Here is a 13,268-nt window from a genome sequence, read left to right as displayed (position 1 = left end):
AGGTGGTGTGGTTCCATGCCTGGGAACCGAACCCAGGCCGCCAAAGCGGAGCGTGCCGAATTTTAACCACTAGGCCACCAGGGCGGGCTCTCTTTCATTCTTGATATTGGTAATTTCTGTCTTTTTTTTCTTGATCAGTCTGACTAGAGATTCATCAATTGTGTTTTTTTCAAAGAAACAGCTTTGGTTTCATTGACTTTTTTCTATTATTTTTCTGGTTTTTATTTCATAGATGTCTACTCATATTTTTTATTATGTCCTTCTGTTTGCTTTGGGTTTATATTGCCTTTCTTTTTCTTTTTCTTTCTTTTTGTGAGGAAGACTGGCCCTGAGCTAACATCCGATGCCAATCCTCCTCTTTTTGCTGAGGAAGACTGGCCCTGGGCTAACATCCGTGCCCATCTTCCTCCACTTTATATGGGACGCCGCCACAGCATGGCTTGACAAGCGGTGCATCGGTCCGCCCCCGGGATCCGAAACTGGGAACCCCAGGCTGCTGAAGCTGAGCGTGAGCACCCAACCGCTGCGCCACTGGGCTGGCCCCTTGCCTTTCTTTTTCTAATTTCTTAAGGTGAAAACCTATTAGGTCATTGACTTGAGACCATTCTTATTAATATAAACTTATTTTGTTTAAGTGAACATAACCCCAAGATTTTATTGCTGTTATAATAAAACGAAAGATGAAGCTCAGAACTGGATCATTTGGCCCTCTATCTTATCTCTTCCTAGTTTAAAATGCTTCCGTCTCTTGATAGCCAGCATTCTTTTAGATCTGTATTTGGACTCAATGCATTCAAGCCTCAGCACAATCTTCATTGTAGCTTTAGCCTTTTTCTGGAAAATCCACTTAGTCTGCTTACCATAGCCACTTTGCTTCCTGTTGTAACACTGCTTTCCTTGAACACATGAGAATCCTTGGCCTTCTTGTACTGTGTCATATTGTGGGGTTGGTGCTCACCACACTTCTTACAGAAAGTCTGGTGGGTTTTAGGAATGTTTGCCGTGTTTACAAGGTCACTATCACTATGTACTTTTTTTTTGTGAGGAAGATCAGCCCTGAGCTAACATCTGATGCCAATCCTCCTCTTTTTTCTGAGGAAGACTGGCCCTGAGCTAACATCCATGCCCATCTTCCTCTGCTTTACATGGGACACCGCCACAGCATGGCTCGACAAGCAGTGTGTCAGTGCGTGCCCGGGATCCGAACCGGCGAACCCTGGGCTGCCACAGCGGAGCGTGTGCACTTAACCGCTTGTGCCACTGGGCCGGCCCCTCACTATGTACTTTTAATGCTATGAATTTCCCTGTAAACACTAATTTACCTGTGTCCCACAAATTTTGATATGTTGTGTTTTCTTTTTCATTCAATTCCAATTATTGTATAATTTCTCACTTGACTTTATCTTTTTTTTTTTGCTGAGGAAGATTTGCCCTGAGCTAACATCTGTGCCAGTCTTCCTCTGTTTTGTATGTGGGTTGCTGCCACAGCATGGCCATGGACGAGTGGTGTAGGTCCATTGTCAGGAACTGAACCCAGGCTGCCAAAGTGGAGCATGCTGAACTCAACCACTAGGCCACGGGGCTGCCCCTGACTTTATCTTTGAGTTATTTAGAAGTATGTTTTTAATTTTCAAATATTGGGGAATTTTCCAAATATCTTTCTATTCTTAATTTCTAATTTAATTCCATTGTGGTGAGAGAATATACTTTGTACAATTTCAATTTTTAAAATTTTGTTGAGATTTGCTTTATGACCCAGTGTATGTTCTATCTTGGTGACTGTTTTATGTATACTTGAAATGAATGTGTATTCTCCTGTTTGTTGGATAGAGTTCTCTATAAATATCAGTTAGGTCAAGTTGGTTTGTAGTGTTGTTCAGGTCTTCTGTGTCCTTCCTGATTTTCTTTCTGCTTATTTTATTACCGAAAGGAGTGTTGGAGTGTCTGACTATAATCACGGAATTGTCTGTTTCTCCTTTGAGTTCTGTTGGTTTTTGCTTCATGCATTTTGAAGCTCTGCTGTTAGATGTGTATACGTTTAGGATTCTTATGTCTTGTTGGTTAATTGTCCTGTTTGTCATTATCTAATGACTCTCTTTCTCTGGTAATATTCGTGTTCTAACGTCCACTTTGTCTGACATTCATCAAGTTACTCCAGCTTTCCTTTGATTAGTGTTTGGAAACAGGAGAAAGTTTTCCTTTTTCCATCTTTTTAACTTTTAACCTATTTATATCTTTATATTGAAGGTGAGTTTCTTGTAGACAGAACTTGTGGGGTCTTGCTTTTTTATCCAATCTGACAATCTCTGCCTTTTAATTGGGGTGTGTAGACCGTTTACATTGTTATTTTTGATGTAGTTATATTTAAACCTGCTATCCTGCTAGTTGCTTTCTATTTGTTCCACGTGTTCTCTCCCTTACCTTTTTGCCACATGCTTTTGGATTATTTTTTATGATTCTGCTTTCTCTTCATTCTTGTCTTGTTAAACCTCTTTTTACTAATTTTTTTTCCTGTGGATGTTGCAGGTTTTAAAATATTCATCTTTAATTTGTCATCTTTAACATTCATCTTTAGTTTATCACATTTTTCAATAGTTGTCTTCAAATAATATTTTACCACTTCATGTATAATGTAAGAACCTTACAAGAAGATACTTTTTCCTTCCCTTCATCCTTTGAGCTATTGTCCTATACTTAGAGGCTATATTATTTCAAATTAATTGTAAATTTCTCAAGTAATATATGATTATATTCTTTGAGTAAAAATGTTAAAATATTGCACATAGTCTTAAGTCCCTTTGACCATCCCTTCCTTGGAGGTAAACAGTGTTACCAGTTTGTTATACTTCATTCCAAACCTTTGCTATGCATTTACATATATGTGTGTGTGTGTGTGTGCACGCTCGCACGCATGTGCGTATGTATATGTACATATATATACTTAGAATATGTATAGTTTATTTTTTTACGTAAAAGATGTCATACTTCTATATCCTTCTATACATGCTTTTTAAATTCAATAATATATCTTGTCAGTCTACCGGTGATTAGTACCTATAGATCTGCCTCATTCTTTTGAGTTGCTACATAGTACAGTCATGCACTACACAATGACGTTTCAGTCAATGACAGGCTGCATATATGATGGTGGTCTGATCATCACAATGAAATTGCCTAATGACACATTTCTCATTATCCGTCGTTAAGTGACACATGACTATTGTCGGGGGAAGAGGGAGAATCTCCCTCTGCCCTTTACCTTAAGGTTCTTCTGGCTGGCCAAACAATCAACAAGACAGGTTAGCAGGAGAAAATAATACCAAGTTTAATAACATGTATACATGGGAGAAAGCAGGGACACTGCATTTCTCAACACAATAGCAGAAATTCTCGTCTTAAATATCATTTTCAGCCAATGACAAAGGAGGATTTTGGGGGTGGGGGCAGTCAGTTACAGGAGATTACCACTAAAGCACAGTAAACAAGAGTAAGGTTTATTATGTAGCTCAAGGCCTCACCTTCCACATTGACAGGTCACTAGAAATGAGCTCATCCCCCTCTCTTCTCCAAACAGAGGGAGATACCTTTACAAATGGAGATTTCCCTTATAAATGTAAATGATTGTCTGGCAGGGTCATCCAGAGAATGTGGCCAGAGAGACAGAACTTCTGATAAGAGGGGCTTGTTGGTGCCTTTCCTATTGTAACATTTACCCTACGTTATCTTTACAGCCATCATGATAGATCTGTTCCAGGAAGGAGCTACCATGTCAAATTCTTTAGGCAGTTAGTAGGGGAGGTCAAATGTCCCTAGAGAAAACAACCAAGGTAAAGAGATAGATTTCAGGGTGGCCAAATCTTGATCTCCCACACTATATTCCATTAAATGGATTTCCTACAGTTTTTTTTTTAAGTTGATGGACAATTGTTTTCAATTATTCATTATGATACACGAGGCCCCAGTGAACATCCTTCTGTATGCCTTTTTATTGTGGACATTTGCAAGTACTTCTCTTGAGTACATACCTAGAAGTGGAATTGCATTTCTCATAGAACCCTCTAGCAAGAAATAAGGGGGAGAGGAGAGGCTAGAAAGTTTTACGGTTGTACTGGGGCTAGTGGGTGTGGTAGCCATGTGATAGAGGATTTAAAGCCTTGGAAAGTCTTTGGAAAACCTTATACAGTAATGGCATCATCTTTGGAACTCAGGGATGTCTGGGAGAACATGGGTTGGTTACTATTTTCATGCCTTGGGTATAAAGAAGCACCTGTTTTGCTTCATCAGAGATGGAAAAGAGGAGTGTGACTCATTTTGATGGTCTATCAGAGGAGTTAAATAACTTGCCTAAAGTCATATGGCTAGTAATCGCCTTCTTTTCTGGTCACCTCACAGTGGAATGAGTGACAGCCCAGTGGGCTTATGAAGGTAATTGAATTTAGAGATCATCTGGTTATACACCTTCACTGTTCACATGGGAAGTGAGGTCTCGTGAGGGAAAGAGACTTGCTCAGGTTACCATATCGGGTGAGTGGTAAAGCTGGAGCTCCAGCACTAAATGCTGACATATTTCAGTCCAGCTGCAGGAGGCAGAAAGCAGAAACAGGAGGGAGATAGCTTAGTCCAGCCAGGGGAAGTGGTGGTGGGGGGCCAAGGAGACAGAGAAGCAAACAACATTGCTGCCCACTGCGCAGCCTGCAGCCCACTCTTCCTTTCTCCAGATTCCTGCGGACTTCTTTCTTCAGCAGTGTCAAAGATGTCCAAAAAGGAAAACTAAACAATCCAAATTACAGGATGGAGAAAAAGACCCATTTCCATGTAAACGTTACTGTTCTGCAGCAAAACAAACTTAGTAGAAATAATGAGGCTTTGGTTTGGGTCTGCAATGTGGAAGATGGGCGTAAATAGTCTCTAAACCAACAAAGGAGCCGCAGTAATGCTCTCCTGGATAGTAGATGAGTGGGGGCTGGGCACATTACCCAAAGGCAGCTATTCAAAAATGGGTCTAGGTCTCCTTGCAGTAATTGTTAGTTTCAGGCAACAAAATGAAAAACCCAACAAAAGTAGAGGCTGGATCATTAAAACAAAAAAGCTGGGCATTCAAAAGACTTCTCACAGCTGGAAAGATGTGGAGGTTGAATTTGAAACTGTTGCCTGGCTCTTGTCCACTTTTTAGCAGAAGTCCTCAAACTGGTCTGCCCACAGGCAGACTAAGGATGCCCATTGAGAAATGCAGCATCTTGGGGTGCTGTCTTCTGAGTACTTGGGAACAGGATATTCTTCTGGTCTAGAAATGCAACAGAGGAGTTTCCCCCTAGAGCAATGTCTCCGCCTTGGGATACCTGGGATGCCTTTTTAAAAGGCAAATTCCTGAACTACCCCACCCCAACTTCAGTACTGAATCAGCATTTCTGGGGGTGGACCTAGGAATCTGCATATTAAACAGTCACCCAGGTGATTCTTGTGCCTGCCTGCTGATGTTTGGCCCAGGATGGGCATATCTAATCATTTTGCAGTGATAAAGGAGCCGTCTTTTTGAAGACCTGCATCAATTATGTTGAATCCCTTTGGTAATTTCACATGGTTCAACCTACTATCTTTGTTTTCTTTAAATTTTAACTGACCTCTAGAAAATGAATTTTCTAGATCTTTGATTGGACACACTCAGGGTGAAGAGAAATTTCCAGGGTGTGAGCATTAACTGACTAGTGATGTAGGGCAGAGGTTTCCATACTGGTAAGTTCAGAAACCAATTTAGAGGGCATTTTAGAATTCTGGTTTGTATTTGGAGCCATGAAGTTCAAAGATATATTTCATGAGGTAGCAGGTCCTTGAGTTTTAAAGGTAGTTACATTGTTATTTATGTTTCAGACTTAATTCCTTTTTCAGGACCTCCAGGAACACTTTGGGAGGAGTTTCTCCCCATACTACAGATAAAATTTTAAGGCAACCATGTTAAACCTCTTCTGGAATAAGCCAATGGTATCAACCCATAAATCAATCAAAACAAAACTCCCAGTGGTGAATTGACAGATATAGTAATTGGGAGAATTAGCCTTTTAACTTAAGTCTTTTGGAAGCAGGCTAGTGTTGTAAAAAGAGTATGAATTAAATTAAATTTTGATCCTAATTTAGGATTGCAACTTACTAGTTAGTTATGTGATCCTGGTCAAGTAACTTCCTTGAGCTCTCTGCATCTCTAAAACAAGGAGAAGGACATCTTGCAGAGCTGGTGAGGCTGGGGTTGCTGTTCTTGGGGAAGTTGTGTGAGACCCTCAGTACAATGCATGCCCATAGGAGGTGCTTACTAATGGTTATGATTAGTGAATTCCAGGCTGAAGTTTTTTCCACAGATGCACAGCAGTCTCTCAGGTAAGAAAAAGAAGTCTCCTAGTGCCTTTAGGCCAGTTGCATCTCTTCCTCTCTTGCCCCACCATTCCCTTCACACATACAATTGCCCTGAAGCATTTACTCTCCAGGGGATAATTTCCTGATGAAGCTGTCACATCTTCTGTGGGCACCAGCAGGTGCCAGCACAGGCTAAGCTTTCAGAAGAGCTGCTTCATTTGGTTTTATCATTCTTCCATCCCTCAGTGTGACTCATAAAAGCCCAGACTTCCTTTCCTTTCATCCAGAGTGATTTGTCTCACAGCCTTTCTTGCTTGCTCCTCTGAGCCTGGGAGAAAATGCTCAGTGTTGCACTATCAAATATCAATGAAGATGAAAGACCTCTTTTTTAGGGGTTCCTTGTAACAAAACTGATAAACACCAGTGGCTACATTTGGGCAGCACTTTACACTTTGCAGAGTACTTTCATATCCATTAGCTCATTTACTATTTTGCAAAGTCCTGGCAAGGCCATGTGATGGTTAAGGGCTGGGCTCTGGAGTCTGCATATTGCCTTCAAATTCCCATCTCACCTCTTTGCAGCTGAATCATCTTGGGCAGGTAACTTAGCATCTCTGAACCCCATGGATTTAAGTGGGAAGTACTTAGAATGTGGTAATAAGAGCTCAATTATTCTTACCATTTTACCAAGGGACTTTGAGTTTTTCCATAACCTAACTATTGGTCCTTAACTTAATGGGTAAAGTCTCACTTTCTTCACTTTTATACTCTCATCCTTTCCTCCCAGTGCCCTGCCTGGGTATCCTCCTTAGCCTCACTCCCCATCACACGTAGCCAACACTGAATTTTTCCTTTTTCTGTTCAGCATGAGTTGTCTCAGGCCTTTGCATGTGCTATCCTCTCTGTCCTGAGTCTGCTTCCTGAATCCTGGTAAATACCTACCCACCCTTCAAGTAGACTGACTCCCTCTTATCCCAATGCTCCCAGTTTCTTTCTGCACTCCTTGGTTACGAGTTATGTGGACTGACATGGTCTCTTTCCCTATCTATCTTCTCATCAGACTGAGTGCTCCCTGGGGACAGGGACCATATCTTCTCACTTGTGTGACCCTTGTGCCTGATATCTATGAGGTACCAAGTAAATATTGGTTTGAATGAACAAATGTTGAACTCATCAATCCAGCTAAAATTATCTTAGGTAAGCATTCAAGTCATTGAGCCCAGAGGCTGTGGAGCCAGTCCTGGAACCCAGGCTCCAGCTCCCTGGCCCTGTGCTCTCTGGGTACCCCTCAGGCTGCCTCTCACTGACATTGCTGTCATTTGGTAATTTTTCTGACCAAGCTGGGCACAGAAAGACAAAAAGGCATGATATGAAAGCATGAGACTTCATATTTACAGGCCCAGTAGAGGTTTCCAAATGACACCAACCAGCCAGTGTGCAAAGGCCTGCTTTTAATGTATCAGAAAAGACAAATTTATAGTATGCCTGGCTTTGATGTGCTGTCTGTTTTGTCTTTCTGAATAAAAGGGAAACTCTGGCTCCAGGCTGATTTTCAATTGCAAAAATAGACTAAATTCCAACCCTTAAATTATCAAAAGTGCCACATACTTGACAAGCAGCTAAGCAGAGAGCAGAAACTACCAAGTTAGTAATTAAACAGAGCTTAAGTCAAATTAACAGAGACAGACATTCTTGTCTGGTGGTCAGAACAGAGGCCTGGAGAGCCCCAGATCTGGCCCCGGTGTCTGCATATGTCAGAGTCAAGTCCTAATGTGGCCACAGTTGCCAAGGAGAGACCCTGTGGGCTCCCTCCACCCCCGTCTGTCTTCCTGGAAAGGCTCCCAGGGTGGGAAAGGGGTGTGTTCCTGTTGAGAGATGGGACAGGGGGAGGGTAGGCCTGAAAGGAGTCAGGAGGAGACTGAGGGGGGCCAGCTCTCCTCCATTTCAGAATTTATTTCCAAATATTACAAGAGACCATGGAAGATTTTTTTGTATAAAATTGTTGTAGCTTAGGATCTCTTATAAGTAGTGTAAGTTGAATGCCTGTAACAGTGGACAAAGCAAAGTCCTAGTCTTGGATTGCTGACATGCTAGTAGGGGAGGGCAGACACTAAACAAGCAAATAAATGTATAGTATTTCAGGTGGCTCTAAGTGACATGGACATGACTATAGTGAAAGGAGGAAGATAGGGAGTTCAGGAGTAGGAGAGAAGGGAGTAGGGGAGAAGAGAAGAGTGGAATTGCTATTTATATTAGGCAGTTAGGGGAGGCTTTCCTGATAAGGTGATATTTGAGCAGAAACCTAAAAGGAGAAGAAAATTCCAGGCAGAAGGAACAGCAAGTGTAAAAGTGTTGAGTTAGAAGAGTGCTTAGCAAGTTTGAGGAAAAGCAAGGAGCACCTTGTGGCCAGATCATGGCAAACAAAGGGGGATGGTAGGAGATGCGGTTTGAAAAGGATAAGGGGCTAGATCATGTAGGCATGCTAAGAAGATTGCTTTTATTTTAAGTAAAAATGATGGCACTGAAGGATTTTGAGCAGATCTTACATGATTGACAAGGGTCATTTGGGCTGCTGTGTTAAGAGCAGAGTGTAGAGAGATAAGAGTAGAAATAGAAAGAGCTGTTATGGGGCTATTGCAATAATCCAGAGGAGACACAATTGTGGCTTAGATCAGATGGTGGTAAAACGTGGTTAGATTCAGAATAACTGGTTTTTTTTTTGGTGAGGAAGATTGGCCCTGAGCTAAATGCATTGCCCATCCTCTATTTTATATGTGGGATACTGCCACAGCATGGCTTGATGAGCAGTGCGTAAGTCCACGCCCACTGTTCGAACCTGCGAACCCCAGGCCACCGAAGCAGAGCATGCGAACTTAACCACTATACCACCAGGCTGGCCCCCACAGAATAACTTTTGAAAGTAGAGCTTGTAGGATTTGCTGATAGTTTGGAAGTAGGATGTAAAAAGAAGAAAGGAAACAAGCTGAATTTAAGGATTTTGGCCTGACCAAGTGGAATGATGGGGTTCCTATTTAATGAGATGGGGAAGACTATGGGAAAAGTAGGTCTAGGGGATGGAAATCAAGAATTTATCTTTGGGTGTGATAATTCTGAGATGCCTATTATGCCACTGTTAACAGGTATTGTGATAATGTATTGTGAAGAAGCACAGCTTTGGGAATCAATCAGGGTGCAATTTTATTTTTGTCTCCTAACATTTAACATTTATTCGGTGGAGGAACAGTTTTCCCTACTGTTGGGTGAAAACTCTGGCAGGCACCACGATGTTTCTGGCTATGTAACCGAGCAAGGGCTAGTTCTGCTCATTGCAACCTGATGCCAATCAGTTACTCTTAGGTCTCTTTTTAAGTAGGTTCCATTCAAGTTGGAAATCAGAGTCTTGATTCAGAAATAAGAATGTCCAGTTAAGTTTATTAATTAATACTTACATATTCATTAGAAGGTCATGTTTCTTCTGCTTCCAACTTCCTCTACCTTCAAACCTCTCAAGCTATGGCCTGTAGCAGGTTGGCCACCCACATTGGGGAAGAGGTTATGGTTGGCTTTTTTCTCTTTCTTGCTCATCTTCTCCTCATTAGCTATGGTTCCAGCCACTCCAGAGCCGGAGACCTTGGTGGGTAGAGGGGAAAGAGATCAGAAAGTTCTTACTTGGCTAGGACTGTCCTAACATGATTTCACTTTCCTGGGCTGACTAATATTTAAAGCTGTGCCTTCCTTTGTTCTTTTGTGGATTCTGTGGCTGCTCCCCTGCTGTGGCTCCTCTTTCTGCAACACCACTGGTGTGGGTGATACATCCTGCTCCTCCAGCTTCCACTGGTTTTCCTGCAGCTTACACCACACAGACTTTCTCGTTTACAGTGCCATCACCCCACCAAGCAGAACACTTGAGCAAGAATAATAAGGCTTCTGGCTGGCTCTCCTGCGTGGCCTACCTCTTGTCTACAGGAAACCCACACCCTGTGCCTTGGCTGATCCCCAAGGGAATATCTCTTCTCTGCTACCACTCACTGCTTTAGCAGCCTCTCACCTTTAGATTCCTGAGGAGGGAGTCAGACTCCAGTTAATTAAGCAGCTCCCCCCACTGCCCTTTCTCCAAACTGCAGTGAACACATATCAGCTCTCCAAGTCATGCTCTCTCAATAGATCTGAGCTGAGGGGGGCTTCTCCCACCCTTTCTCTTCTCCAGGGAGAGGAGCTATTTATCTACAGCACAGCTTTCTTCAAAGAAAATCTTGCACAAATCCTCCCTCCCTTCAGTCTCTAGGAACTGGATCATTTTATGACCTTGATTACAGTGAGGCGCTCAAGTTAAACTGCTCTCAGATACTCACCTTGAAAATATTGATTTGCATCAGCCCCTTACTTTAGTATTTGATATCTATTGTGTGGAGCCTTGGCTCAAACTCCCTTTATAACATCTTGTTACACTTTCAAAATTTGGGAATCAACAGCATATGAATTGTACTTAAAGCTATGAGATTAGAGGAAATTGCCTATGGAGTGAACAGCAAAAAGGTCTGAGGACTGAGCCCTGAGACTTTCATAAGTTGGAGAAATGAAGAACCAGCAATGGACACTGAGAAACAGCATTTAGAATTTGCTCTGTTTCTGGATTGGCTTTAAAAAAAATAGAAACAAATAAGGGCCGGCCATGTGGCGTAGCGGTTAAGTGCTTGGGCTCCGCTGCTGGCGGCCTGGGTTCGGATCCTGGGTGCGCACCAATGCACCGCTTGTCAGGTCATGCTGTGGCCGTGTCCCATATAAAAAGTAGAGGAAGATTGGCACGGATGTTAGCCCAGGGCCAGTCTTTGTCAGCAAAAAGAGGAGGATTGGCATGGATGTTAGCTCAGGGCTGATCTTCCTCACACGCACAAAAATAAATAAATAAATAAATAAAAATAAAAACAAGTAACACTTCAAGCTCTTAGAACTCATCTTCTATTCTGAATTATAATAAATACTGTAACAATTGGCTTTTCCAAGAGTGAATTTTCCGTTTTTCATGATGCCACTCTTCATATGTAAATGGCTTTGGCATTTACAAAGTGTCCACTATCTCATTTCAACCACCTGACACCCCTGTGAGGAAAGTTCATTACAGATGGGGAAACTGAGGCCCAAAGAACTTTAAGAAGCTTTCGGAAGTAAGGTTCGGAAAGTAAGGTTCGGAAAGTAAGAGGCGAAATTGATTTTCGAATCAAAAAGTGGATTTGAATTCAGGTCTTTGGCTCCAGGTTCTGAGCTCTTTTTTGCACAGCTGCTTCAGAGATACTCATGACAATCGTAGCATTTTTGGGGTTTTTCTAAAGTAGACTATTTAATAAATGGATGGCAAAGGTTTCATCTCACATACCAGTTTCCATGCATTAATCAAGGTTACCTGGAGAGCGGTGTTGAGAAGGATTCTGGGCATAATGAAGTTCTGCAGGAAAGAGTACCTTGATCAATTAATCATGACTGCCATTGGTGTGGTAGGAGTTCTGGTGGTATATATGCCATGCATTTGGCATCACTGATTTAATTTTTCCTGTATAAGTTGTTCCCTGGAACAGTTGTAGTTTCTCAGAATATATTAAAAGAATGAGAAAAGGGAAAAAGAACAGTCTAAACCCACCTTAGGTTGCTGGAGATGACAACATTTTATACATGCAATCTGAGAGCACACACTTTTTAACATGTGGCATGAGCAAAGGAAACAGCCTGAACTCAGAGTAGCCTTGCAAATAAATAAAACTAGCCACTGTTCCCCAGCAGTTTTCTCCCTAATTTTTATTTTGAGAAATTTCAAACCAACAGAAAAGAAAAAGAATAGTACAATGAATACCCATATATCATTTTCCTAGATTCATCAATTGTTAACATCCTTTCTGCTTCTGAATTATTTGAAAGTAATTAAAAAATTCATGACACTTGAGCATTCATCTCTTAAGAATAAGGATCTCCTACATAATGATAATACCTTTATTATATCTGCAAAAATAATATATAGGCCATATTTAAATTTCCCTAGTTGTTCCTAAAAGTGGGATCAGATTCAATATACTACTTTTTGACCAGACTTTATTTTGGTAAATGATATATGGTAAGATTTTTCACTTCATCGATGAAATGTCCTTCAAAAATGAGCATGTTATTTTTATTACCTGGATATAGCACACTTTAGTTTACCAGCCCTTTACTTTTGGGCATTTAGTCTGTTTTCTGTTTATTGATTGCTCTTCTAAATGCTGCTGCAGTGAATGTTGTGGGAACATGGTGGATATTCCAGCCTCTTTTCCAGGGCCTTCCTATACTGAGAGGCTACATTTTTCCTAGCCTGCCTTGCAGTTCAAGTTCTAGATGTAATTTAGGTTCCATGAATCACTTACACCTGCCAAAGATTTGGAAGGCAAAAGTGAGGTAGAGGTCGTGCTTGTGCTGCTCCTGCATTTCTCCTGGAAAGCATGAGTTGTATGAGTTCTTTATATATATATATAACCCCTTATCAGTGAGAGGGCAGAAACTAAGATTCCTGTGCAAGTGAAGGGGTTATCAAATTGTCCTGTGAATGAAATTATCAGACCCCATCCTCAGCATTCAACCTCTTTGGCTCTATATGATGGCCTTTAGTTCTTGAAGAATATGAGAAAAAGATGGGAAAGGGGGAGGCCAGGTTTAGATTGTTTACCGTATGACTGGCTCCCTGCTGTATACTTTAAACAATTAACCTCACTGAGTCCTCACAGTAGTTCTGTGAGGTGGGATTTATTTTTCCGTTCAAATATGAGAAAACTCAGGCTTACAGAAGTAGAGTATTTGCTGCAAGTCACACAGCTGGTAACTAGGCATTGCTCTAAAATGCGTTTGCTTATGTAACATTAGGAAAACACCTTCAATATTAGAATGAATACTTCCCACTTAGT

At 41.4% G+C, this 13,268-nt stretch overlaps 1 pseudogene; it reads right to left on the bottom strand.

Moving 5' to 3' along the window:
• Positions 1-687: 687 nt before the first annotated feature.
• Positions 688-6,970, bottom strand: LOC131393798 (large ribosomal subunit protein eL42-like; annotated as a pseudogene).
• Positions 6,971-13,268: the final 6,298 nt, after the last annotated feature.

Source organism: Diceros bicornis, chromosome 28 (assembly GCF_020826845.1).
Source record: "Diceros bicornis minor isolate mBicDic1 chromosome 28, mDicBic1.mat.cur, whole genome shotgun sequence".
NCBI lineage: Eukaryota > Metazoa > Chordata > Mammalia > Perissodactyla > Rhinocerotidae > Diceros > Diceros bicornis.
The sequence above is the reverse complement of the archived record's forward strand: the minus strand, read 5'-3'. Positions and strand labels throughout refer to the sequence as shown.